Source organism: Nothobranchius furzeri, chromosome 14 (genome assembly GCF_043380555.1).
Source record: "Nothobranchius furzeri strain GRZ-AD chromosome 14, NfurGRZ-RIMD1, whole genome shotgun sequence".
NCBI lineage: Eukaryota > Metazoa > Chordata > Actinopteri > Cyprinodontiformes > Nothobranchiidae > Nothobranchius > Nothobranchius furzeri.
In genome coordinates, this window is record NC_091754.1 from 370,060 (window position 1) to 395,000 (window position 24,941).

Consider the following 24,941-nt stretch of genomic DNA (forward strand, 5'->3'; position numbering starts at 1 on the left):
TCAAAGAAAGGAGACCTGCTTATTTCAACGTCTCAGTAACAGAAAAAAGAAAGTAAATTCATGAGTTTCACATGAAAGATGAAAAGAGTCTTGCTGCTCACCAGGTGTGTGCTGTCTGTTGAGTTCTCAGGGCATAAAGGTCAACGTGTCTCACTCTGACTCGGATCTGGTCATCAGCCTTTGGACTCCTGTTCAGGTTGACATGCGGCCCATCCTGAAGGAAGACAGGTTATCTCACCTTCAGGTCATTCATTGTAAAGTTTTAAAATCATTTCTCATTTTCTGAATTCAGTCAAACCAAAAACAGCAAATCTGTAAGTGCTTCTGACCGAAGAATAACCCCAGAAGTCTCCTGGGTTTTTTCTTCCAGGTCATGTGACCTGTGGCTCTCAGCCTGCCTTTAAAAATAAGAAGCCACCTGACGTCTGACCAGTGGATCTGAAATTAAAAAGGAGATGAGGCCATGCCTGATTTCATTAACTGCTGCACTGATTTAAAAATAAGATGAAAGCGAGAAAGAATGAGTTTTCTAAACCATATTTTAAATAACAAGTCAGAGTCATTAAACCTGACTCACTTGGTTGCACGCGTTCAGCTCAGGTGTTTGAAGCCAAAGGAAGTTTGACAGCTGGGCTCTGAGGATCTGTTAGAGAGAGATCAGAGTTAATAATGCTCCAAAGGTGCTGCTGAATATTGTAAAGCACCTGATGTTAGAAACAATTGTAATATAGTCGTGTTACACGAATTAAAGACTCAAAAAGATTAAAGAGGCCACACATGAGAGGAAAGGATGTTTCTTACGTTGTGCAGCTGAGATGTTTGCTGTCAGATCTCCTGGTGAGGACCTCCTGCAACTCAGGAAACATTTTATTAAAAAACAAAAGAAACGGAGGTGTTTTAGTGAGAAAAGAGCACCCCCTGTTGCCGTCTGTTTGAGTCACAGTGATGCACCTCTACAAACCAATCATCATTCTGTCTGTTTTAAAAGGAAGTGCTGCCCCCTGCTGGTGGTGTGGAGGAACAGTGTTCAGTTATTTTTGTCCTCTTCAGTTCTGGCTTTTTAAAATAACCTCATTACATTGATCATTTTGATTCTGACAAACATGAAATATTTGTAAAACTTTGCTAAAAAATTCTCAAAAACTTATTTTGAGATCTGTTGGATCCTCCTTTACGTTTTATTCTTCTGCATTTAACTCAAATTGAATTGTTCATATCATTTCTGTCTATGACCTGTATTGTATTTTTATCTACCCTTAATATTTAATGTTTGCATTCTTCTATTCTCTTCTTTTATTCTTCTCAACCAGTTTCCAGCAGTGCCTCATGACTAGACTAAACTTGACTCGATTGTTGTCTCAAGTTTCTGCTCAATAAATCTTTGGGGACATAACAGGTTAGGGCAAATAAACCCTTTGACACAAAAAAAACACTTATAAAAGTTTTAATGGCCAACAGAATATGTACGCTTATAACAAGAAAAAAATTACTTGACTTAAAAAATATATATAAATATTTTTTCTGCCTTTTTAATCAATTCATTGTTGTTGAACGAAACAAAATGTCAGTATTTTATTTACTTTGTGGACATGATGGAGATGCTAACTGTTCTTTCAAATGTTGTCTTTATATTATATTTGAATTTGAATGTATTTATTTGAACGGGACAATGCATGTTAATGAACGTACAAGACATAAATATACCAGAATTAGCAGAGCTAGTTTCCTTCTGTAGTCCCATGTACTTAAGGCACAGACATTACAATTTAAAACAAGGTAATTAAAAAAAAATTAAATAAAAATAAAAAAACATACAAAGAATTAAAAACAAAGACAGCTAAAATATGTGAATAACATAACTCCTTATCAGAATCAGAATAGGTTTATTGCAATTGTCAGTGAACAAACAATTCACAAACTAGGAACTTGCTTTGGTACTAATGTGCTGCATATAACATGAATAATAAGATTAAAAATATAATAAACTAGAATAAAACTTTCAGCTATAAAAAGGCAGGTAATGGTAACATGGCCGATAACGTGACGCTGTGTCGAGTACAGAAGACCAGCATGGTTGCGTGTTTATAAGCTGTTCACAAGTCCAGCGACAGATGGAAAGAAGCTGTTCTTATGGCGGGAGGTTCTGGTCCGGATGGACCGTAACCTCCTGCCTGAGGGAAGCGGCTCAAAAAGTCTGTGTCCCGGGTGAGAAGGGTCAGCTGCTATCCGACCTGCATGCCTCCGAGTCCTGGAGACGTACAGGTCCTGGAGAGATGGAAGGCTGCAGCCAATCACCTTCTCAGCGGAGCGCACAATGCGCTGCAGTCTGTGTTTGTCCCTCACCGTGGCTCCAGCGTACCACACAGCGATGGAGGAGGTGAGGATGGACTCGATGATGGCCGTGTAAAACTGCACCATCATCTGGGCCGGCAGCTTGGCCTTTTTCAACTGCCGCAGAAAGTACATCCTCTGCTGGGCCTTTCTGATCAGGGAGCTGAAGGATGGCTCCCACCTAAGGTCATGTGTGATGGTGGTTCCGAGGAAGCGGAAGGAGTCCACAGTGGTGACGGGGGTGTCCGTCAGGACGAGGGGGAGAGATGGAGCTGTGACTTTCCTGAAGTCCACAATCATCTCCACTGTCTTCTGAGCATTGAGCTCCAGGTTGTTGCTGCTGCACCAGTACACCAGCCGTTCCACCTCCCTCCTGTAGGCGGACTCATCACCGTCAGAGATGAGCCCGATGAGGGTGGTGTCGTCCGCAAACTCGATCAGTTTAACGGAGTCATGGCTCGAGGTGCAGCAGTTTGTGTACAGGGAGAAGAGCAGAGGAGACAGTACACAGCCCTGTGGAGATCCTGTGCTAATTATTATAAAATTAAAATCACCTCCAAGTATAAGTGGACCAAGTGTTCGGAGAGTACAGAGAAAAAATTATGAAAGAATGAAGGGTCATCAATATTTGGACAGTATATGCTGACGATACGCAAGCTTTGGTTCTGTACAGATATTTTTGGTATTATAAATCTACCCTCTGGATCTGACACTGTGTCTAATATTTTGAAATGGATGTTTTTGTGTATTAAAACAGCTACACCTCTTTGCCTAGAGTCATAGCAGGCAGAGAAGATGCTGGGAAACTCAGGTGTTTTAAGTTCACCTGCATATGTGGCAGATCTGGAGAGACTCATCCTAAAACATCTGCGGCTGCTGGTGGAGCCTTGGTTGGATCCCCTGCAGTTTGCTTATCAACCTCGTATCGGTGTGGAGGATGCCCTCATCTACCTGCTGGACCGGGCATATTCTCATCTGGACATTGCTGGGAGCACTGTGAGGGTCATGTTCTTCGACTTCTCTAGTGCCTTTAACACGATAAGGCCATCACTGCTGGGGAACAAGCTCACGGAAATGCAGGTGGACGCCCCACTAGTAGGTTGGATTACGGACTATTTAACAAGTAGACCACAGCATGTCCGACTGATGAGCTGCCGCTCAGATAACATCCTGAGCAGCACGGGGGCGCCGCAGGGGACAGTCCTATCACCCTTCCTCTTCACCCTTTACACATCTGACTTCAGGTACAAGTCTCAGTCTTGCCATCTGCAGAAATTCTCTGATGACTCTGCCATCGTGGGCTGTATCAGGGATGGTCAGGAGGTGGAGTACAGGAGTGTGGTGGACAGCTTTGTGGAGTAGTGTGAGCTAAACCACCTACAACTTAACATCACAAAGACTAAGGAACTGATCATGGACTTCAGGAAGCAGGCCCACCTCCTACTCCTGTCACTATCAGAGGGGCTGACGTTGTAATCGTTGAGGACTACCGGTACCTGGGTGTACACTTGGACTGTAAACTGGACTGGACCAAGAACACCAATGCCATCTTCAAAAAAGGGCAGAGTCGGCTTTTCCTACTGAGGCGGCTCAGGTCCTTCAATGTTGGGAGGAAAATGGTGACCATGTTCTACCACTCGGTGTTGGAGAGTGTCGTGTTCTCTGCAGCTGTGTGCTGGGGCAGTGGGGTGAAGATAGCTGATGCCAACCGGCTGAACAAGCTGATTAGAAGGGCTGGGTCTGTCCTGGGTGTTAGACTGGAGAACCTGGAGGAGGTGTCTGAGAGGAGAATGCTAAAATAGCTTCTCTCTATCATGGACAACCCCTCCCACCCCATGCACGCCCACATGATGGACCACCGAAGCACACGCAGCAAAAGACTCATTGCCCCGAAATGCAGAACTGACCGCCTCAGGAAATCCTTCGTACCGGTGGCAATAGGACTGTTTAACTCTTCCTCACCCTGTAGGGGATTCTCCAAATACTATTACCTTGGTTATTCTGTGCCCTCACTGACTGTGCAATATTACCCAAGAGTTCTGATTGTAAATATGTTTTTATCCCCCCGTCATATCATATGCTGCTACAAACCCATACTCTTTTACACGATACTTTAATCACTTTGGTGAATCGGCTGCACCGACGGCTTAATTACTCATTCACAAGGATGCAGTCATGTATTTAATTATTGAGATATGCAATTGTTTGTTTTGCACTATCCTACATGGTACTACTGTAGATCTTTTTTTAATGAATATATTGTATATCATATTTCTATTTCACCTGTTCCTTTGTCTCTCCAACTGCTTTGAGCATGTACATGACACAAGAATTTCCCTCGGGATAAATAAAGTTGTTCTCATCTCATCTCATCTCATCTTATCTTATCTTATCTATGGGTCTCTTGTGATTAGAGCTGTAGCAACATCATTCTTGGACCGAAAGTATTCTTGGCTTCAGTTTTCAGGACAGACCATGTTCCTTTCGCTAGCAACATGTCTGTCTGATTCTACACATGGCTGTGTTTGCTTTGACACCCGTAACGCAACCATTCTTGCCTGAATCCTTTTCAGAACCTCCACGTCCGGAACCTCCAGGTCTTTGGACATCTGAACACCTGCTCTTCCAGCATGATCTGGGTGGCAATGTGCATCTTCTTGGTGAGCAGGCTCTTAAGAGCCTAAGAACTGTTGTTTTTTCTGATTTTCCTGTCTCACAGACACGGCATAAGTTTGAGAAACAAAAGGGGGGTGGAAAGCTGCGAGCCTCCTCTCCTCATCTCCAGTTCACTCCTATTTCTGATCGCGAGAACGTCGCCTCTGATAAGCTGATAAACAACCTTGAACAGGTAAAATCAGGGTCTGATCTAACTACTAAACCATTCGCTTCGACCCAGTTCCAAACGGGGCCCACAGGTAAATTCAAACTCGTTTCCCTGTGGGTTCGTAACACCAGATTCAAACCGCTTAGTGACCCAATCGATTCTGACGCTGCACCCACCGAAATGCCTGAGACCGGTTCGTTTTGGGACCAGGAAAGGGGTGAACCTCCCCCTGATATAAGAGCTGTCTCTGATGTTAATTCATGTTTGTCTTGTGATGAATGTGTGTGTGGATGGACATCCCGACTCCAGATCTCACACCGGCTTTATGAGTTTAACGTGTGGTCCGCTGTGGTTCTAATCATCAATCGTTTTCGGAACGTGACACCTGACAGGACACTTTTCCACTACCTGGTGGATCGTTACAAATTCACTCGATTCTTTGTTGGATGAGTTTTTAACAGTTGTGATATCCTTTGAGTTTTTTTTTTCAGGTTTCCTGCCTTCAGCCAGGGTCCTGTTACTAACTCACATTTTTAGGGACTACTAATCTGCTGATTTACATTTTAGTACTGATTTACATCTCTATCTTTTAATAGTGCTTTGTGTAGAGTGATTATGTTTGAATTCAGGGTTTAACTTGTTAAAATTTCCCTTAAAGGGCTACAAGCCAATTTGCCCTTCGTATTATTATTTTTTTTTATATGAGCCTTTACTCAGTGCAGCCTGATGATTTTCACATATCAGTTAGGACTTAATTTCTTTTATTTGTGTTTTTCTCTGCATCACCTTTTCACATGACAGGTAGAACAGGGTGCAGAACATTTCTTCTTTACATAATTCACAAAATGCCGTCACATGGTCCAAAAGGTACCCATAGATAGGTTTGTGATTATTTTCTTTGATTTGCATCCAACGCAATCTATCGTGTGGGCTGCCCCTCTCTGTGTCTCCTTCTCCTGAGCTCGCCTGGCCTTAGATGTCTGCTGCTACTCCATTCCATGGGGGTCTCCGCTATCAGAGGGTCGTCTTCGCCTTACTCCACCTGGTTTCCTGTCGCATGGGGCTTCGGTCGTGGTGCGAGAGGTATCGAGGTCTTCGCTGGACTTCGCCTGGACTACGTCCGGGGATTAGCTTGCGGATGGGTGGTCGTCGGCCCACATCACCTGCTCAGCTCCGTGTGGACACACGGGCTACCTTATCCTTTTGAAAATGCCTTTGCATTGTTGCTGATGAAATTGACTGCTATTGAAATAGTTCTGCTTTCAAGATCTCCTAAGTGGATTACTCTACAATGATTTGCAACAGTTTTGCCTTAATCATCTAATCAGGATTTAATCCTGTCGATGTCAGATCTTGTAGTCGACGCACCACGCCCACTTGTTGCAACCCCAGGAGTTTGTAAATAGAGGAGGAATCTGCCTGTTTTTCCTCTAGTTCGCCCTCTTCTCCACCTTCACTAACATCTCCACCAAATACCGAAGACTCCTTTCTTGTTTAGCCCGCCTTCGTCTCCCGGCAACGGACAACAACTTTCGGGGTCAAATGCGCTGCTTCATCTCTACCGCAGATGTAGAAAATCACCGGGAGAGTTTCTTCCTTCATAAAGGAGTTTCTTTCAGACATGAGGAGAGCTGCTCTGTTTGGTTGGTATCTTTGGTTTATTTAAACTTGGTAACTTGAACTTAACGTTGGTAAAGCTACTGTTAGCATTTTCGCTAACAGCTTCTTGCGTTTGGATAAGCTGTTACGTTTTGGTTTAGAGTTCATCGTTTTTGTGGTGCAGATCTCCCTTTTATTACATTTAGAGTGTTGTGGGTTTTCGGTTTAGTGTAAAATATCACCTGAGTTTGGTTTAACCGCCCAGTTTAGAGTTTGGACCTTTGGAGATCCTTATTTTGGTCCGGAAACCAGTAATCTTTGCCCAGTGGGACATCCCTAGTTATTTGTACTGTTGTTTTAATTCCCCACAGGCAGAATTAGTTTATTATTCCCAACCTGTGGATGGAAAGATTTATGTTTTTGTTGTTGTTGTAAATAAACCTGATCATCATTTTAACTTTTAGATCCATTGTTATTGTCCCTTCCGTTTTGTACACGAGCCAAACTCCCCACAAATGGTCGTAACATCATTCGCCTCACGCACATAAGTCACCAAAACAAAGCAGCATGGAGACTTTCTGTCTCCAGCCACCTCTCAGGCAGCAGCCTGCACTCCCACCTTCTACACGCCACCAGAACATAACCAACCGCAACACAATAAAAGCAGTGTTATACAAAATGGAAGGCCTGTAGTGTTTATTCTCCTACAGTACCAATTTATCACTTTTTTTGAGGAATTCATTTGAGATTTTCTGGTTTTTATTAATTGTGCAATATAAAAATAATTGCTAGAATAATCATCTAAATAGTCATTAGAATAGTTGACTGTTCGATAAAATAATCGTTTACCCCCAGCCCTACTTGTGATAGTATTACGTCTGCTTGCACTCTTTTTAACTAATGAACAATTTTTTATCTCTTCTCTCTTGGCACATGGAATGGCACCCCCCTCCAAGGTCTCCAAAAAAGGGTGGGTAGTGTGAACTGTAGTTTGGTGCATAAGCACAGACCACAGTCAGAACCCGTCCCCCCACACGTAGACGGAGGGAGGCTACCGTCTCATTCATCGGGGTAAACCCCAACGTACAGGCACCAAGATGAGAGGCAACTAGTATGCCCACCCCTGCTCGGCGCCTCTCAGTGGGAGCAACTCCAGAGTGGTAGAAAGTCCAACCCCTCTCAAGGAAACTGGTTCCAGAGCCAGAGCCATGCGTTGAGGTGAGTCCGACTATATCTAGTCAGAACCTCTCAACCTCACACACCAACTTAGGCTCCTTCCCCATTAAAGAGGTGCCATTCCATGTGCCAAGAGCCAGCTTCTGTAGCCGAGGATCAGACCGCCAAGGTCCCCGCCCTCGACTAACACCCTTCACACACTGCACCCGACCCCTTTGGCCCCTCCCACGAGTGGTGAGCCCATGGGAAAGGGGACCCGCATTTCCTCTTCAAGCTGTGCCCAGCCAGGCTCCATGGGTGAAAGCCCAGCCACCAGGCGCTCGCCAACGTGCCCCACCTCCAGGCCTGGCTCCAGAGGGGGCCCCCAGTGACCCACGTCTGGGCGACGGACCGCGGTTTCCATTTATAGTATTCATCATAAGAGGTCTTTGGGCTGATCTTTGTCTGATCCCTCACTTAGGACCTCTTTACCATGGGTGAACCCCACCAGAGGCATAAAGCCTCAGACAACTTAGCTCCTAGGATCATTGAGACACTCAAACCCCTCCACCACGGTAAGGTGGCAGACCAGGGAGTATTATATAAATAAATCAAAAATGGTAAATAGCCTTTATTTGATGTAGTGCCCTCTAGAGTCTTGGAACCCATTCACATCAGTCATTCGCACCCTGTTGGTGATGAGCAACATTGTAGCCACAGCTGCCCTGGGGTGCACTGACAGAGGCAAGTCTGCCGTACACAGGTGCCAACGGTCCCTCCGACCACCACCAGCAGGCAAAGTGGGCTAAGCGTCTTCCCAACGACATGACAGCGTCAGACTGAGTGGAGCTCGAACCTACAACCTTCCGATTACGGGGCGAGCACTTAACTCCTGTGCTATGGCCGTCCAAAAAGTGTAAATCTGACCTGTCATAAACTTCAAGCAGGGGTGGATCTACTCTAAGTCAGGAGGGAGGCACTGCCCCTTCTTCCCCACCCCAATCCATCCACCCACCCACCCAACCTTCACGCCTGGATCACATCAGACGCTGAAATGCAACGATGCACCACAAAGCACCATGGAACAAAAAGCACCTCTATTTGGCGCCCTTGTTAACCTGCGGTCTCGATCACATCAGCTGCGAAGCGCGATGATGCTCACACCATGTAGTGATCAATTTGGCGTGTGCTCTTTTATTTTCGCAAGCTGCATCAATTCTGGCAGGAAGGCGAATCAAAACAGAAGAAGCAGGCCAGTAAATTTAACAAAATAAAGACATTTTTTGAATTAAAAAACCCGGATTCGAAAAATGTGATCATTTAAATGCGCTCGTCGAAAATTGTTGCCTGATGTGGACAGAGGAGCAACGGGCAGCGTGCAATTTTTGTGAGCGATCCACTTTGCGGTGCTTTGTGGCTGATGGGATCCTGGCTTTATGCTCTTAAAAGGCCAAAACAAATCTAACAGTGAATCATGAACAGTAATAATTCAAAAAACTGTTTCCAAATCAAACCTTTGTAGAGATGTGGAACACTCTTCAGGAAAGAAACTGATGAAAATATAGCAACAGTAGTTTTAACATGTGTTTGAACAAAATGAAAATATTATTTAACAATATGAATACCCAATTTTACACTTCTTGTGCATGAAATGAAAACGTGCTGCCGCAAAGTCAGTTTTAATGTCTAAAAGGAAATGACCAAATATGGTCACTCAAACTAATAAATGAGTTGTTTTACAGCTTGAAGAATTGTGCGTGCTTGGAGATTAAGAAATACAACTTGTGGAATAATTTCTGTAAAAATCAAATAGAAATAATTAATTATCAGTATTTTGGTTTTGGGGTAAATTTATATTATAATATATATTATATTAGACAGTTTTTTTTTTACGATTACATTTAGGGAAAGTCAAACATTTCAGCAGAGATGTAAAATAAAAAGAAAGTGGCTTGTATAATCTACAATTCACACACACACACACACACACACACACACACACACACACACACACACTTGTATTGCTGCATTTGTGTGGACCGGACCGGTCATTAACCGGAATTTGTTTTAGTGACTGAACTATACGCAACTGTAATCATAATCAATACTGGTCTATTTCTAACCCAAACCCTAACGAAAAGTTAATTCACACCAGGCCTCTAAAACCAAATGTTAAGTTTTTTTAAAAATTGTGGAGATGTCCACACGTTACTGGTTAAACCTGAAAAAATGTCCTTAAATTGTAGTGCATACAAAGTACACACACACACACACGCACACACACACACACACACGCACACACACATGGTCACACACACGCTCACAAATCTCATCCCCACTGGCGGTACGGCGATCCAATCTTCGCTCAGCTTAGTACAGATGGGTGGGTGGGGTTGGGGGTGGATGTGGAAGTCCCCAGAGGTGAAACTCTATTAGCACGCAGCATGAACGTCAATGAAAGGATCCTAGTGTGCTCTGGTCCCCTGACAGTATCAATGTTTAATGATATCTAAAAAGGCTAATTCCCCGCCCTCAGCTTCCACGCTCATCCTCTCATTAAATATCCTCACAATGCCATCACTTCCTCAGATTAGAGCGCTGACCCCGTCTGCTAAAGGACTCACCCTTCACTGACTGTACAACCCCCACCCCACCCCCCAAAGCACACACAGGATGTGTTAAAAGGGAGGTGGCAGCACACCAAATTAGAGAGGTAACCGAACGTCCTGTTTTCACCTGGCGTGCCCGGTAACACTTTTATATCTGTAGCATGCATCACAACGCATTAATCCTGTTATGTGTTTATTATATTTATTGTTATTATTTAGCTTCAAGGGACTCGGTGAGCATTCACATCAAATGAGAGGTGGAGAGAAAATAACCGCAGCAGCAAATCTGTGTCTAATTTTGTTTATACCTGAAAATAAAGGTCAGGAAAAAACTGAACAAAGAGGATGAGGAAAACTTTTTAAGGTCATAAATCATTAAGTTTCCAAGAACTTATATTTTTATAGTTTAAAATGTACGTACTTAAAATGTGCTAGAACAGGAATGTCCAAAGCGCGACCCTCTGAGTAATTTCTATTCACTAATAACTCGTTAATCCTTCAAAATAAAAATAAAAACTTTCACAGACACTTTGAAGCCTGTAAAGCATCAAAATGATGGTGTTTAAAAACTCAAGCTGCTCTGTTTTATAAGCTTCAGATGTTTTTTTTAATGATGTGGTTATCTTTGGAACTCTTATTGTGAAGGAGTGAAGGAAGGAGCCAAAAAAATTGTATTGAATAAAATCCCTCAAAATGTTCATCTGCATGTGTTTCGCCTTGTTTATACATTTTATTAGATGCGTGGAAATGAACTGAATATTATATGTACGTCAGTCCTGATTTAATTTGTGCTTATGATTATAAATAAGACCAAATTTTTATTTTTTCAGTTCAAACCTCCAATTATAGAGATGCTTGTGATGTTAATTATATATTTATATGGTTTGACTCTGTATGAAGATTTCCTATTGTACACCACATCCAGACTTAATTAATAATTCATATAGTGTGACCCCAGCTGTTGTTCCTTCTGAGCCTATTGATCCCTTCAGATGAAGCCGATTTACTCAGATTCTGGTTGAGGAGATGATGTCGGCTGAGGCTGCTGATTCATGACCTGAGGGCAACAGGAGCCTTTTTTTACTCAACTGAGAAAACGTTTTTGAGTCAAATAAAGAAATTGAAAAAGAAATGTGTTAGTTTAAAAAAAAGTGTTAATTTGCAGCCCATTGAGGGGCCCTAAAACCATTTATCACATCTTTGGCTTCATAAATCTGAAATCCAGGTTTAGGCACCGCAGTGAGAATTCTCCTTGGGAAGTGATGGATTCAATTTTAATATTAACTTCAGACACCAAGGTCTGCTGTTCTCTTTGTGATGTCATCTTGTCAGGATCTAAAGATGGTCTGAGGCCTTCAGAATAAAACATAACAAAGAAACTATGAACTCAGTGGTCCTTGGCTGTCAGATAGAGAGGATATCAGAGAGGATTCCCGATAAGATGGATGACATATGAGAATGGCAGAATCACAAGGAAACAAACATTAACTATGAATCTAATAGTGATTAGATGATTTTCCTCTATGGAAGCCCATTCCCATCACTCTCTTATAAAATTACTTAGCTAAGTCATAATATTAAGATGATTTTTTTTTATCAGAGTGGCGGGGATGGGCTTCCATATTGCATCTCATTTGTTACACAGTTGTATTAAAAGTGTCATGGACTGTTTAGGTTTGTATAACTGCTCATTTGCTCAAGAGAATAAAAAAAAGGTGAAAGCAAAATGCATTAATGTCTCCATAAAGGAATTTAAATGTAGAAAATGAAACCAAATTTTCATTAATGAGCATTTTGACATTAAATTAAAAAATATAGCAAACTTCTGCATGTTCATCACGTTTGCCGTTCTTTCCTTTACCGTTTGAGAATCTAAACTCACTCTACAGAAAAACAATGCTCTTTGACATGTAAGAAACACAGACATGCTCCCCTGCACTTGCTGAAAAACCTTTAACGCACCATCAAGCATGCATGCACAACAACACCATGCTCTCAAGGACACACAAACACACGGTGCAAGCTGGCAAAGCGTCAGAGGAAATGCTTATTCCCACAAAAACACTAAGGACAGGCTGCACCGCACGGCACTTAAGTGGTCACTTTCACACACTGAGGCCAATATCAGGAACTTAGCTGGGCCCATTGAGCTGTTTAGTGACTGCGGCCAAACTGAAATCACTTGTTTGGTTAACTCTTTCACAAAAACAGAGAAGTTCCATCATTCTGAGTTGTAAGGAATGCTGCTGCTTTGAAGTGTAAGTGTGTACGAGACGACCCGGCCTTGTCATTTGTAAGGAGGGATTAGTCGAGCTGTGCTTATTGGAGAGTCTACATCTTCACTCAAGCATTTCAAGGGTTTCTGCTTTAGAGGTGTTTTTTTTTTGAACGCTGACACAAGATGAGCAACACTCAAAAACCTCAGCATCACAACCAACACATTATATAATCCCAACAGATAACTTAAATGCTGCATTTTGAATTTAGCGGATTCAAGTAAGCTGAATATGACAAAATGTTTGGAGTCCTTGTTGTTAAAGATAAAGATAACCTAAAATTGCATAAGCTCATATTCTTCAGTCGGCAGCCTGCATTTTTCTGGCTTTTGGATTACAAACAGAATACAGAACTGGCTCTGAAGAAAATATCCATTTTTTTTTCATTTTGAAATCAGATCATCACCTAAAAACTCCAGTCTCTCAGGGCAACTATGCTGTGACCATTTATTTCCACTGGACGTGAAAGCAATAGAGGCATTTTATCTGCAAGCCCCCTTCCAACTGGGAGCGACGTGAAAGGCCTTCTACACAAGATGGCGGAGAGTGATCTGTCATGTTTCTGACATGGATTTGACTTTATTTTGGACATTATCAATGTAGCGAAGAGCTGATAAAACTGTTGGTGTTTCTCAGCCCACCTAACGGCCCGCTGCTTCGACTGCATCCCCGCCTCGTGGTGAGACCTCGCCTCAAACTGGATCATCCAACATGCTGTCTGCCAGAATGGACTGCTCCGTGAGGGTTGAGCTCCTGTCTGTGCTCCGTGAGCAGATTTCAACATTGTTAAAAAGGAAGCTGAAGGCAGCACACACAAACACTCTCATATCTATCAAGGTTGATGTGCAGGCGCTGAAAGCAAAATGAGAGCGAAATCTTTCGATACCGCTGATCCTGTGAGGTCACAAAATCTTGGGAAAATTGCAACACCATGCATGATTTCGGAAGTTCACACAGTAACAAGCAAGGATGAAGCTGGCTGGATGTATTCAAAAAGGTCTGTGGTTTATTTGTATTTAATTGTTTGACTTCCTGTCTGGCTTGATCTGAACTGTGAAGCTTGGCATGTTTAGGAAACGTAGCACATAAAAATAGGCTCTAAACATAATTAAAACATCCCTCCACTGAAAGCCTCTTAATCATTACTCTTTGCGGAACGCATCCACCAAAACTAATTGCCGCAAAGTACATTTTGCTGTAGTTTTGCGATTGGTGGAAAGTAGGGGTTCATTTTCCATGCTTCCTGCGCCAAAATACCTGGCTGAAATCACCACCTCATCATGTTGAGTCCTCCTGAAGCTCGATAGTGACTCATGCATTGATTCCTGCAGCAAAGCAGCAGGTACATTCTGCAGGATGGTATCCCAATCCAGAGTGGTTGCATCCAAACACATGGTGATATCCTCTTTCCTTAAACATATCTGTCTAACCTGCAAATGTAAACCTCGGCACAGCTGACAGCTGAAGTTTCACTAACAATCTGTATATAGAATTGAATGGTTTGGACCAAATACTCACCAATGAGGAACGCCATAGGTGACACCCAGGTATGCAGGTGCATGTCGTGTTAATTTGTCATAGATTTTTATTACAGCTCAATGTTTCATAACAATGTACGGAGTAATCCTGCAATTACAGCGATTACAATATGTCTTCCTTAAGCCCGACGTACACGGCAGGACAATCATGTAAAATTTCACAAACCTTGTCCCTGATTACAGTAATGGCGATGAAGATAAACCTGTAAGATAATCCTACCTTTGAGGTGTACTACAAGCTCAGAGAAGTTCTTCATAAACTTTCGTCACTGGTGCCGCTTTCACTACTCGTGATCTGTACTCACTCACTCACTAACTGGTCATCACTCCATTCCCGCAGGTTGCATTGGTATCGATTTATCTACAAAACAATCGTTGGTAGAACCCCGTCATATCTTTGCTCATTACTCATCACTTCCAACAATCAGTGCATTTTATGTTCCAGTAACCTAATCTCTATGGTTATTCCCAAAGCTCGCACCTCCTTTGGCCGCTCCTCATCCCAGTTTCCTGCTTCCGACAGGAATGAGCTGCAAAAATCACTGAAGCTCACTACCTAAATTCCATTATCTACCTTCAATAATTCATTATGATCAGCAGTTTCTGATCCATGTGTGTTGGGTATTTTATAATTGTATCTTTTTGAGGCCTAAAAGATGCCCAATTTGTGTTATTAACACTTCATGAATCTCTGTGTTTGCCAACTGTGGCTGTTCATGAAAGGTTGAGCAGAGAAGCTCGTTTGCAGTCAAGGATGTTGATTGTGGATTTCCAGGATGTTGATTGTAGATTTCCAAGGAAACCTCTGTACCTCTGTAACCTGAGAAGGCCCCGCCTTCTCCATCCTTTGCTAAATAAAACCCTTGGCTAACTGAGAATACATGGGAGTGACGTGGGGAAGCCTCGGAGGAGGTTCCTCTGCGTTAACTCTCCATATTTTGGGGACTCAGGGTAAAATGTCACCCTTGTTGTCAAGAGTGTTTATTTCAGGTTCCAGGTTATGGAGATTAAATATTACCTAACATTTAATTACCTAACATCTTGGTGGAGGATGCGGGCATGCAGAGCTGGTGAGCTGAAGGCTTTCCCCAGGAACAGAGGGGGGCTGGTTAGCTCCATGGATGGGTTTCCGCCCAGCTCTCGCATGACGATTCATGGACATTACGAATAATCTACTCTCTCTCTGTGTCGTCCTTTAAGGTAATATAGGATAAAATTGATTACCTATCATTGTGCCTGCTTCTGAGTACTTAAGTTTAAAACCTGTTTTGATTGCTTGTACATACTGTTAATGAGAACAGTCCTTTATGTCGTTATATCTAATGGTTTTAACGTATATGTTTTTATCTTATCTATTTTTTTGGGGGTGTAACTGTGTCTGTTGCTGCTGCCTCTTGGCCAGATCGTCATTGGAAATGCAGATTAGTTCTCAATCGACTCATATGGTTAAATAAAGGTTTAATGAAAACTTTAAATAAAGTTAGGGCTGCTCTGATCATAATTATGGGTTTTGAAACATGTTGGACTGTCTTGGTCGGATTTTTGGGGACAAACAAACGTACTGCCTCATGAATGTTACACTAAGCCAATCTCCTCTGTGACGAGTTTATGGACACTTTTTGGGTAATTATGATTTATTTGTTTCTTTGCTGCATTTGGAGGAGCAAGTCTGTTTAGTGTTGCACTTCTGCATGAGTTGCCGGGGAAGGGGCAAAAAGCAATCGACCAGCCTTCCACCAGAGATGGAAGTGCCGGCTGTAAATTTTGAAACTGGACGTATTTACGATCAGAGAAGTCCGCCTTTCTGCCGGCTCATCACACAAACTGTCTGCTGGTGAACTGTGTGTGTTCGGCTTCCTTTGGCCTCACTGTGATGCGAACGAAAACACTGAAGTCCATGATAATACATGGAATGTATACATTTTTTTTAATTCTTCTTTATATTAATATCATTAAATTAACTTTATTGAACCAGTTTTATAACTATTCATTTAAGCCTTTTATTATCAGACACATGATACATACATTCTGGTGATTTGAGTTAATATTAGAGGTTTTTAAATCTTAGATTTAGTTTTCCTGTCAGACTTGCACCTCATTTACACCAAATACAGAACGGATGCGGTCTGGTTTCTGCCCGGCTTTCAGGTGGACAGCCGTTCATACTGAATGGGGGTTGTTTGCAGAACGATGCTGCTGCTAGGGCACCAAATTCCACATATTTTATAAGTTTTTGGATTTTAAGTTGCACAATTCCACCATTACTTGGATTTTAGACTATCTTTTAAATAGGTTTCAGTTTGTGAGGGTGGGGGACAAGTGCTCTGATTAGATTTTTACAAACTCTGGTGCACCACAGGGGACAGTTTTATCCCCGTTTTTATTTACACTGTGCACAGCTGACTGTAGGCACAGTTTACCAGCCGTGCTGGGCCTGATATATCGGGGTGACGACCTGGCTTACAGGAAGGAAGTTCGCTACTTTGTTAGATGGTGTGATGCCAATTTTCTACAACTTAATGTTGGAAAAACACAAGAGCTATTTATTGATTTTAGGAAGAAAAAACAAACATTCTCTCCAGTGGTCATCAAAGGCCAGCCTATTGAAATTGTGGAGACATTTACATATCTAGGGGTGTACCTTGACAATAAGTTGAACCAGAAAACGAAACAGATTGTTTTTCCTTAGGAAGCTAAGATCATTTGACATAAGTAGGAGGCTCTAGAATGTGTATTATTAGGCGATTGTGGCCAGTGTTGTGTTGGGCGGGAGCCGTACTGCTGAGGACAAAACCAGGATCAACAAAATGATCCAGAAATCCAACTCAGTGCTGGACAAAGCGTTGACTCATCTGACATGATCATGGACAAAAGGAAGATGAGTAAACTTAAGACTGTTCTGTCTCTGGAGGATCACCCTCTCCACCATGGTTTTAAGGCTCTCAGGAGCTCTTTTAGTGGACAATGTTCAAGTCCCGTTTTTCCACTTAACGTTTTAGGAACTCTTATTCCTGCTGCAGGTCGTTTTTATGACCATTTTGTATGCAGAGTCCAGCGAATGTGATTTTATTTGTTTTGTCTGTTGTTTTTTACATGTCCATGGCAACTCAACTTCCCCATTGGAGATTAATAAAGCCAATGAAGCCGACCACATGATTAGAAATTTGACATAATATTTACCTGTAAAAATAACAAGAGCTATCATAGACTGTGAAGTGACATCGCTGTCATTAAAAACAAAACAAGACAGAAAAAAATGCCAAGTTTTATGTTGAAATATAAAGGATGCATCTAGCTGAACCATGTTTCACTTCCAGTCTGGTTCATGTAATTTCTTTAACTTTATCAAGTTAAGTTTACTTCTTTATTTGCCCTCAAGGGGGGACATCTGGTGTGCTGTAGTCTGCATGCGGCATCTGGAAACAATGGACTCAACTTCCCGGAGCTCAGTATCAGGATCCGTACAGCACTGCAGCCAGTTTGAATGCTTTGATTTGACTCGATGATTTTTGGTCTTTGCAGAATCCATGGAAACCAGCTCACATCTGTTCTGCACTCTGTAAATGAAGGGCGACACTTTCCTGATCGATTATTCACTCAAAGCTGCAAGCCGTCAGTCATTTCTCAGCTGATCTCGGTAATCCACTCTCCCTGTACTTGCTGTCTTTGGTTTCTAACACTCATAGACACATCATCATTTATCATTCATCAGTGTGTGTGTGTGTGTGTGTGTGTGTGTGTGTGTGTGTGTGTGTGTGTGTGTGCGTGTGTGTGTGCGTGTGCGTGTGCGTGTGCGTGTGTGTGTGTGTGTGCGTGTGCGTGTGCGTGTGCGTGTGTGCGTGTGCGTGTGCGCGCGCGCGCGAGTTTGCTGGTTTATTCTTACAGCCGTTACACATGACCTTCCTGCTGCTGCTTATCTTCAATCTTGGCCCAATTGGAATCATACCCTGTCAAAATGTTGAAAAACAGGACTGAAATGTCCAGTCAGTCTGGACAAAAACAAATGCAGAAGCAAATTGAGGCTGGTTACGTTCTTTTGGCTAATGAATGAAATTTCACCATTTCATTTTTATCTGTTCCCTTTTTTAAATTAAAGTCCCACTGGTCATCACACACTGGTGACATTCATCTCTGCATGACCCATCCCGTTGACGAGCAGTGAGCTGCAGTTGTGGCTGCACTCGGACACTGTTTGGTGGTTTAGCCCAACCCCTTTAAACTGGGTGTCAGGCAGGGAGACATTGGGTCCCATTTTTAAAGTCAGAGAAGATGTTTGAGACTGTGTGAAAATAATCCATCACAAAATCCTCTAAAACAGATCTGATTTCAATTTAACCACCATCTTCAATATATTCATTTTATTTAATATCAATAAAAAGGTGCAATTTGTATTGATATCCTGTGGTCAAATGTGGCTACTGCAGTCCATTTTCCTGAGCAGTACAATCCCTCTCTCACTGCCGTTTTGTGAGTTTCATGGCTGTTGCCAGTTGCGGATCAGCACCAGAAGATTTTAGATGGCAAGTGAAGACAACACTAAGGCCCTGTCCACACGTAGCCGGGGATCTGCCAAAACGTAGATATTTTTCTACGTGTTGGCCTGTCATCCACACGAAAACGGAGTTTTTTCACACGAAAACGGATCTTTTTAAAAACTCCGGCCAAAGCGAAGATCTGCGTTTTCTCCGTTTTGGGTGTCTGCGTGTGGACGGACAAAACCGGAGTTTTAAGGCCCGCAACGTCACTTTCCGTGACAGAAAAATGCTGACATCATGTGTGCGACCTGTGTTTACACTAGCCGACAGCATGGATGCCCTCAGAGCTGCGCTCGCTTTATCAATTGTCCAAGCGCTTTCTGCTTGTTTGTTTTTGCAAGCGGAATTACTGCTCCTTGTGGAAGACCACAGACGAAGGACGAGGTTAAGAACGGGGGAAGTACTGCCGCCTACAGGTCTGGCATGTCCTTAACAACGTATTTATCCGGGTTCGTGTGGACAGAGGTTTTTTTTTTTTAAACAAGGTGGTGTGGATGCAAGTTTTTGGAGGGGCGGGTATTCGTTTAAAAAAAACCCGGCTACGTGTGGACTAGGCCTAAGTGGATAAGTAGATCAATGCATTGTCATATCTGATGGGAGCACTCATGGGTGTTTTACGGTAGGGAGCACTTACTACCCTTATTACTGTAATATTAGAGGCTTTTTGTTATAGTTCTGAACAAGCAACACATTCTCACTCCCAGCGCGTCAAAAACAAACGCTTGGTAAACCACCCTCCACGTCAGACCCCTGACGCCAAAAGTGCCCTTTTTCATTACTTATGTGCGAAAAGGGGTTTTTCCCCTTATTTGACTGCAGATCCCAACGCAGCGTTACACTGACGCGATGGAATGTCCGCAGCCAGGGCACCAAACAAGCTCATTGTACCTCACCTTAACCGTATCCTCTTATTTAACCTCCCCCTCACCCCTATCCTAACCTTAACCATCTTGCTAGCGAACACGTTAGTGATGTGTCGGTCGCTCTAAAAGCCGGCTCTATGAAGTGAACGGCGGGAGCCGCCTCGTCATTGGTCGGGTTTGGACCGAGCCAACGCGAGGGGGAGGTTTCAACTACCACGGTGGAGGTTAAAAGTAGAGGGTATGTGTAACCTCACCCTCGCCAGATGGTATGTTCTAACGTTCCCCTTGGGCGGCAAATACGTAAATTGACAGTCAGACTCTGACTGTCAGAGTCAGAATGCACGGGACACAAACGCTTGATCACAGTGAGAGTAACGTTTTAGGTAGCAAGAGGGTTAAGGTTAGGATGAGGGAGAGGGGAAGGTTATAAATAGTGAAACGTTAAGGTTTAGGTGCGGTTAAACGAGCTGGTTCGGTGCCGCATCAGCGGATATCTAATCACGTCAGTTTTACGCTGCATTGGGATCTGCATTTACAAAAGGGAAAAACCCCTTTTCGCACATAAGTACCGAAAAAGGGCACTTTTGGCGTCTGGGGTCTGACGTGGAGGGTGGCTGACCAAGCGTTTGTTTCCGACGCTTAGGGTGTGAGAATGTGTTGGAACAAGTCATTAAACAAAAGTAAAACATCACGATTGACTCATTATTCACTTCACACACTCTCACTTTAATATCGAGTTGTTGGTAGTTGAAAAAGTAGCTTGAGATATTTTTAGAGCTGACCATTTGCTTCTAATTCACCGTTAGCTTAATGTTAGCCTCTAGTCTTTTGTACCCGATATGAGAGTAAAACAAAAGGATGATGTAGCTTCTTACGGATATAAGAAACAACTTCTGGGTCACTCCTGTTTACTGGCATTAGTTCTTTAAGTAACTCTGGAGCTTTTTCCTTGCCAGTGTTGAATTGCAATTGCCATATTAGCTTGCTGGAAACATGGCAACCTCACAAACTCAAAGATTGTAAACAGGAACTATGTCCCTCTTTCACTTTATTTTTGTTTAAAAGGAGATAATCTGACAACTCCACAGTCAGCTGAGATGGAAATCCTTTTCACTGTAACCTTCCTTCCAACATGACTGAGACATTAGACTGTTTGTAGTTTTTTTACATTTTGCTCCTTTACCAAAAGTGTAAAACAACTTCCAGTCAGCCTTTTCTCAAACCTTCTTCGGCTTCATTCTTCTGCAGACCATAAGAGCTTATGTTGTCTAATAATGCATGCAAATGCATCTTGCTAAGATTATTATTGCTTTTACAAACATGCAGAAGATTTATCAGTGAAATCTGGGTAGCTTATTTTTTGCAGTGAAGGATAGGAGTCTCATTTATCCTGGGCACAGAGAGAAAATAGCAAAGTCCCTCTATGCTCTGATTATGTCCAGTTCAAGACCTCATGTCTCACTTTCATATATTTCTGATTAAGTGAAAATAAAATCCCAAAATGCTCTTTATTTTAGCTGATCAGCATTTCCCAAATCATATTTGCATTTCCCATATCAGCCAAATATATTCCATGCATCACAAGACCGGCCTCCTCTAATGTTGCTTATTGCACAGCTGTTTCCCCCTTACTACACCACTTTTTTTCTGCAGATGAAAAGTGCCAGCTTTAATAAATCTGATAAATTACCAGTTGCAAACTGTTGACCAGTCATTTTTTCAGACAGCACGTATTACCTGATTTTCTCCTTTCCATTAAGATGTATTGCCAAGCAGCCTGATTGCTCCCCAAGGTGCTAAATTACATGTTTAATAATGCTGAACTGTCTCTGTGTTCTCCAGTGGATTTGCTCTCAGCATGGAACCAGGTGTTCACTTCACTTTCTCACTTCCATTTTCCTCCTAAACCCCACAAATATAAACATGCACACATTGAAGAGCTAATACATTACATTAGTGAATTCCTGTTTGTATTCTTAATACAAAGCAAATACAATAAATAAACTATGTTTTTTTATCTTCAATAAATGATGTGATTAAATCCAAGTTTAAACAAACAAATGAAACAATTAACCAAAAATATTTTTATAAAACAAGGATCAAACAAGTTTGAAGATGATAGCATTCAATTCTGGGTGTTTGTCCAAAATGTTACTTTACCAGTTAAATCTACTTGGGCGTTCAACGAGCCTCCTATTGGATAATTACAGCAGGGCGATTATCTTTCAGCTGCAACAAGTTATTTAACCCAACTGGTGCAATGAGCTGCTTCTCATGTCTTAAACAACCATGTGGAAAGACACATCTGGTGGTCGTGGAAAAGATTAGTCTGTGTGAGAAGGGTCAGATCATTGGCATCAAGCAGAGAAAACATCTAAGGAGATGCAGAAATGACTAAAACTGGGTTAAGAACTGTCCAACGCTTTATTAAAACTGGTCTGATGAGTCCAGGTGGACCCTGGTCCAGAGTGATGGCACATCAGGGTAAGAAGAGAGGCAGATGAAGGGATGCACCCATCATGCCTAGTGCCAACTCTTCAAGCCTGTGGGGGCAGTGCTATGATCTCGGGTTGCTGCAGTTGGTCAGGTCTAGGTTCAGCAACAAGATGTGCTGCAAGAATGAGGTCAGCTGACTACCTGAATATACTGAATGACCAGGTTATTCCATCTTTCCTGATGGCACAGGCATATTCCAAGATGACATTGCCAAGATTCATCAGGCTCAAATGGTGAGAGTGGTTCAGGGAGCATGAGACATCATTTTCAAACAGACCTTAACCCCATTGAGAAGATTTGGGATGTGTGGAGAAGGCTTTGTGCAGCGGTCAGACTCTAGCATCAACACAGTCATTCACCCATTCACACACACACATTCACACGCTGGTGAGGATGAGCTGCGATGTAACCATAGCAGCCCTGGGGCACACTGACAGAGGCGAGGCTGGCGAACACAGGTGCCACCGGTCCCTTAGACCACCCGCAGGCAAGGCAGGTTAAGTGTCTTGCCCAAGGACAACAGCAGCATTCTCGGAGCCGCTATCGAACCTGCAACCTTCCGATTATTTGACAACCCACTCTACTTCTTGAGCTACTGCTGTCTTAATGCAATACTGGATGGAAATAAATCTGGTGACGATGCAGAAGCTCATCGAAACAACGCCACCGCGAATGCGTGTCTTAATAAAAGTTGCATCACTGATGCAGCTTTCTACACTGACAAAATTCTCAGCTCTACTGACTCTCAGAAACTATTTTCAACATTCAAAACTGCTCAACCCTCCGTCTCCACCTCCTACCAACAATCTATCAGCTGACACCTTTGCCTCATTCTTCACTGACAAAGCGGCAGCTATAAACAAACTGTTTACTCAGCTGGTCACTCCTGAACATTCGCTACCACAAACTCCTTCAAGCCCAACCATCTCAAGCCCTACTGCTTCATTTTCCTCTTTTTACCCTCTCACTGAGAACTGTGTGTCCAAGCTTCTCACGTGCAGCCGCCCTACTACATGCCCACTGGACCCCATTCCGACTAAGCTGCTCCAAGCTATTGCTCCTACAGTAGCCGCAGCAGTCACACATGTGATCAACGCTTCAATGACATCCGGTACATGTCCCACCTCTCAAGCATGCTCAGGTTAAACCGCTGCTAAAAAACCATCTCTTCCTCCAAATCATGTGGAGAACTACCGACCTATCTCTCTCCTCCCTTTTCTGTCCAAAATCATTGAAAGGGTGGCTTTCAAGCAGATCACAGAATACCTCTCACAAAACTGTCTGCTTGACCCTTACCAGTCTGGGTTCAAAAAGGACCACTCCACTGAAACTGCTCTGTTAGCAGTGACTGAATCCTTAAAAGAAGCTAGAGCGACTGGCAAATCCTCAGCGCTTATCCTGCTCGACTTATCGGCTGCATGTGACACTGTCCACCATGGCTTCCTTTAGTCCACTCTCTAGCATGGGCATCACAGAGAAAGCACACGCCTGGTTTGAATCGTACCTCACAGGACGATCATTCAGTGTATCTTCTCTTGGACAATCCTCTACCATGCACCATCTTGCCACAGGAGTCCCCCAGGGCTCTGTACTAGGACCTCTTCTCTTTGCCATATACACCACCTCACTGGGTGAGATCATTCGATCACATGGCTTCTCCTACCACTGCTATGCAGATGACACCCAGCTGTCTGTCTGTCATTCCCACCGGACAACCACACGGTCTCTGCACGAATATCAAACTGTCTCTTTGACATATCAAAATGGATGAAATCCCACCATCTCCAACTCAACCTCTCTAAAACTGAACTACTTGTCATCCCTAGCAGCACGCATCAAATTCAAATTGCTAACTCTACCATACAAAGTCGGAGATGGCACGGCCATTCACCCGTCTAATTCTAGACTGATTCCTCACCATTTTTATCCCACGAGGTGAGATCTTGCATGGAGCCCTATGGGGAGATTGTCATTGATCTTGTATTTACTGCATTTTCAAACAATTGCTCCATCAGGTGATCTGTTCTCACCAAACTGCTTGCCTATAGCAGTCTGGCTCATCCCAGTTTTTTGCAAGGGCACAATCTTGTCCCTGGTGTCCTTAAACAGCTCTCTGGTCCTGGCCATTGTGGACTTTGGACTCTGAATGAAGTTGTAAACGTGTCAGAAAACAAGTTTCCTGTTTTTTCCACATTCTGTCTCTCACAGCTGAAGTAACCTATGATGAAAGTTAGACCTTTCTCATCTTTTTAAGAGACAACTTGTACAATTGGTTGCTGGCAAATACAGAATACTATAGAATCTGTGACTCATCATAAAGCAGAACATGGAGGACTTGCATTCATTTTTGGAAAACGGTGGTCATTGTTTAGCAAATACATTTGAAACATGATTTATCTGAAAAGTGCCAAGAAACAATGATTAACATTTGGGCAAATGTAAAAAAAAGTATACATAATTTGAAGATGGTTTTATGTTATGAACCATTTCTGGCTGAATACTTTTCATGATCCCTCCGTCTCAGTGGCATTTACTCCGTTATGAACCTTTGCTGCTAAATGGCGACCAAAATCAGATAAAAGACTGTTTGAACTTCCACATTAATGAGGTCTGCAGCTTGGAAGACGGCTGGACAGCTCTGATATGCTGATGTGAACTCAAATGAAAGGAGGGGTGGTGAGAAAACCCATCTAAATAATGTTCTTTAACCAAATC

The 24,941-nt window shown here is 42.8% G+C and overlaps 1 protein-coding gene across 8 annotated transcripts in view; it reads right to left on the reverse strand.

The window, feature by feature from the left end:
* Positions 1-24,941, reverse strand: part of pcbp3 (poly(rC) binding protein 3) — a 90,441-nt gene that overhangs the window by 42,789 nt on the left and 22,711 nt on the right. For 7 of the 8 annotated variants that reach the window (XM_054746448.2, XM_054746447.2, XM_054746450.2 and 4 more), the window contains exons 2-5: positions 802-848; positions 578-643; positions 330-438; positions 102-214 (exon numbers count right to left, since the gene is read on the reverse strand). The exons of the other annotated variant lie outside the window; for it this stretch is intronic. The gene's annotated coding sequence lies outside the window, so the exon portion shown is untranslated. The remainder of the gene's footprint in view (positions 1-101; positions 215-329; positions 439-577; positions 644-801; positions 849-24,941) is intronic. 8 annotated transcript variants of the gene reach the window in all.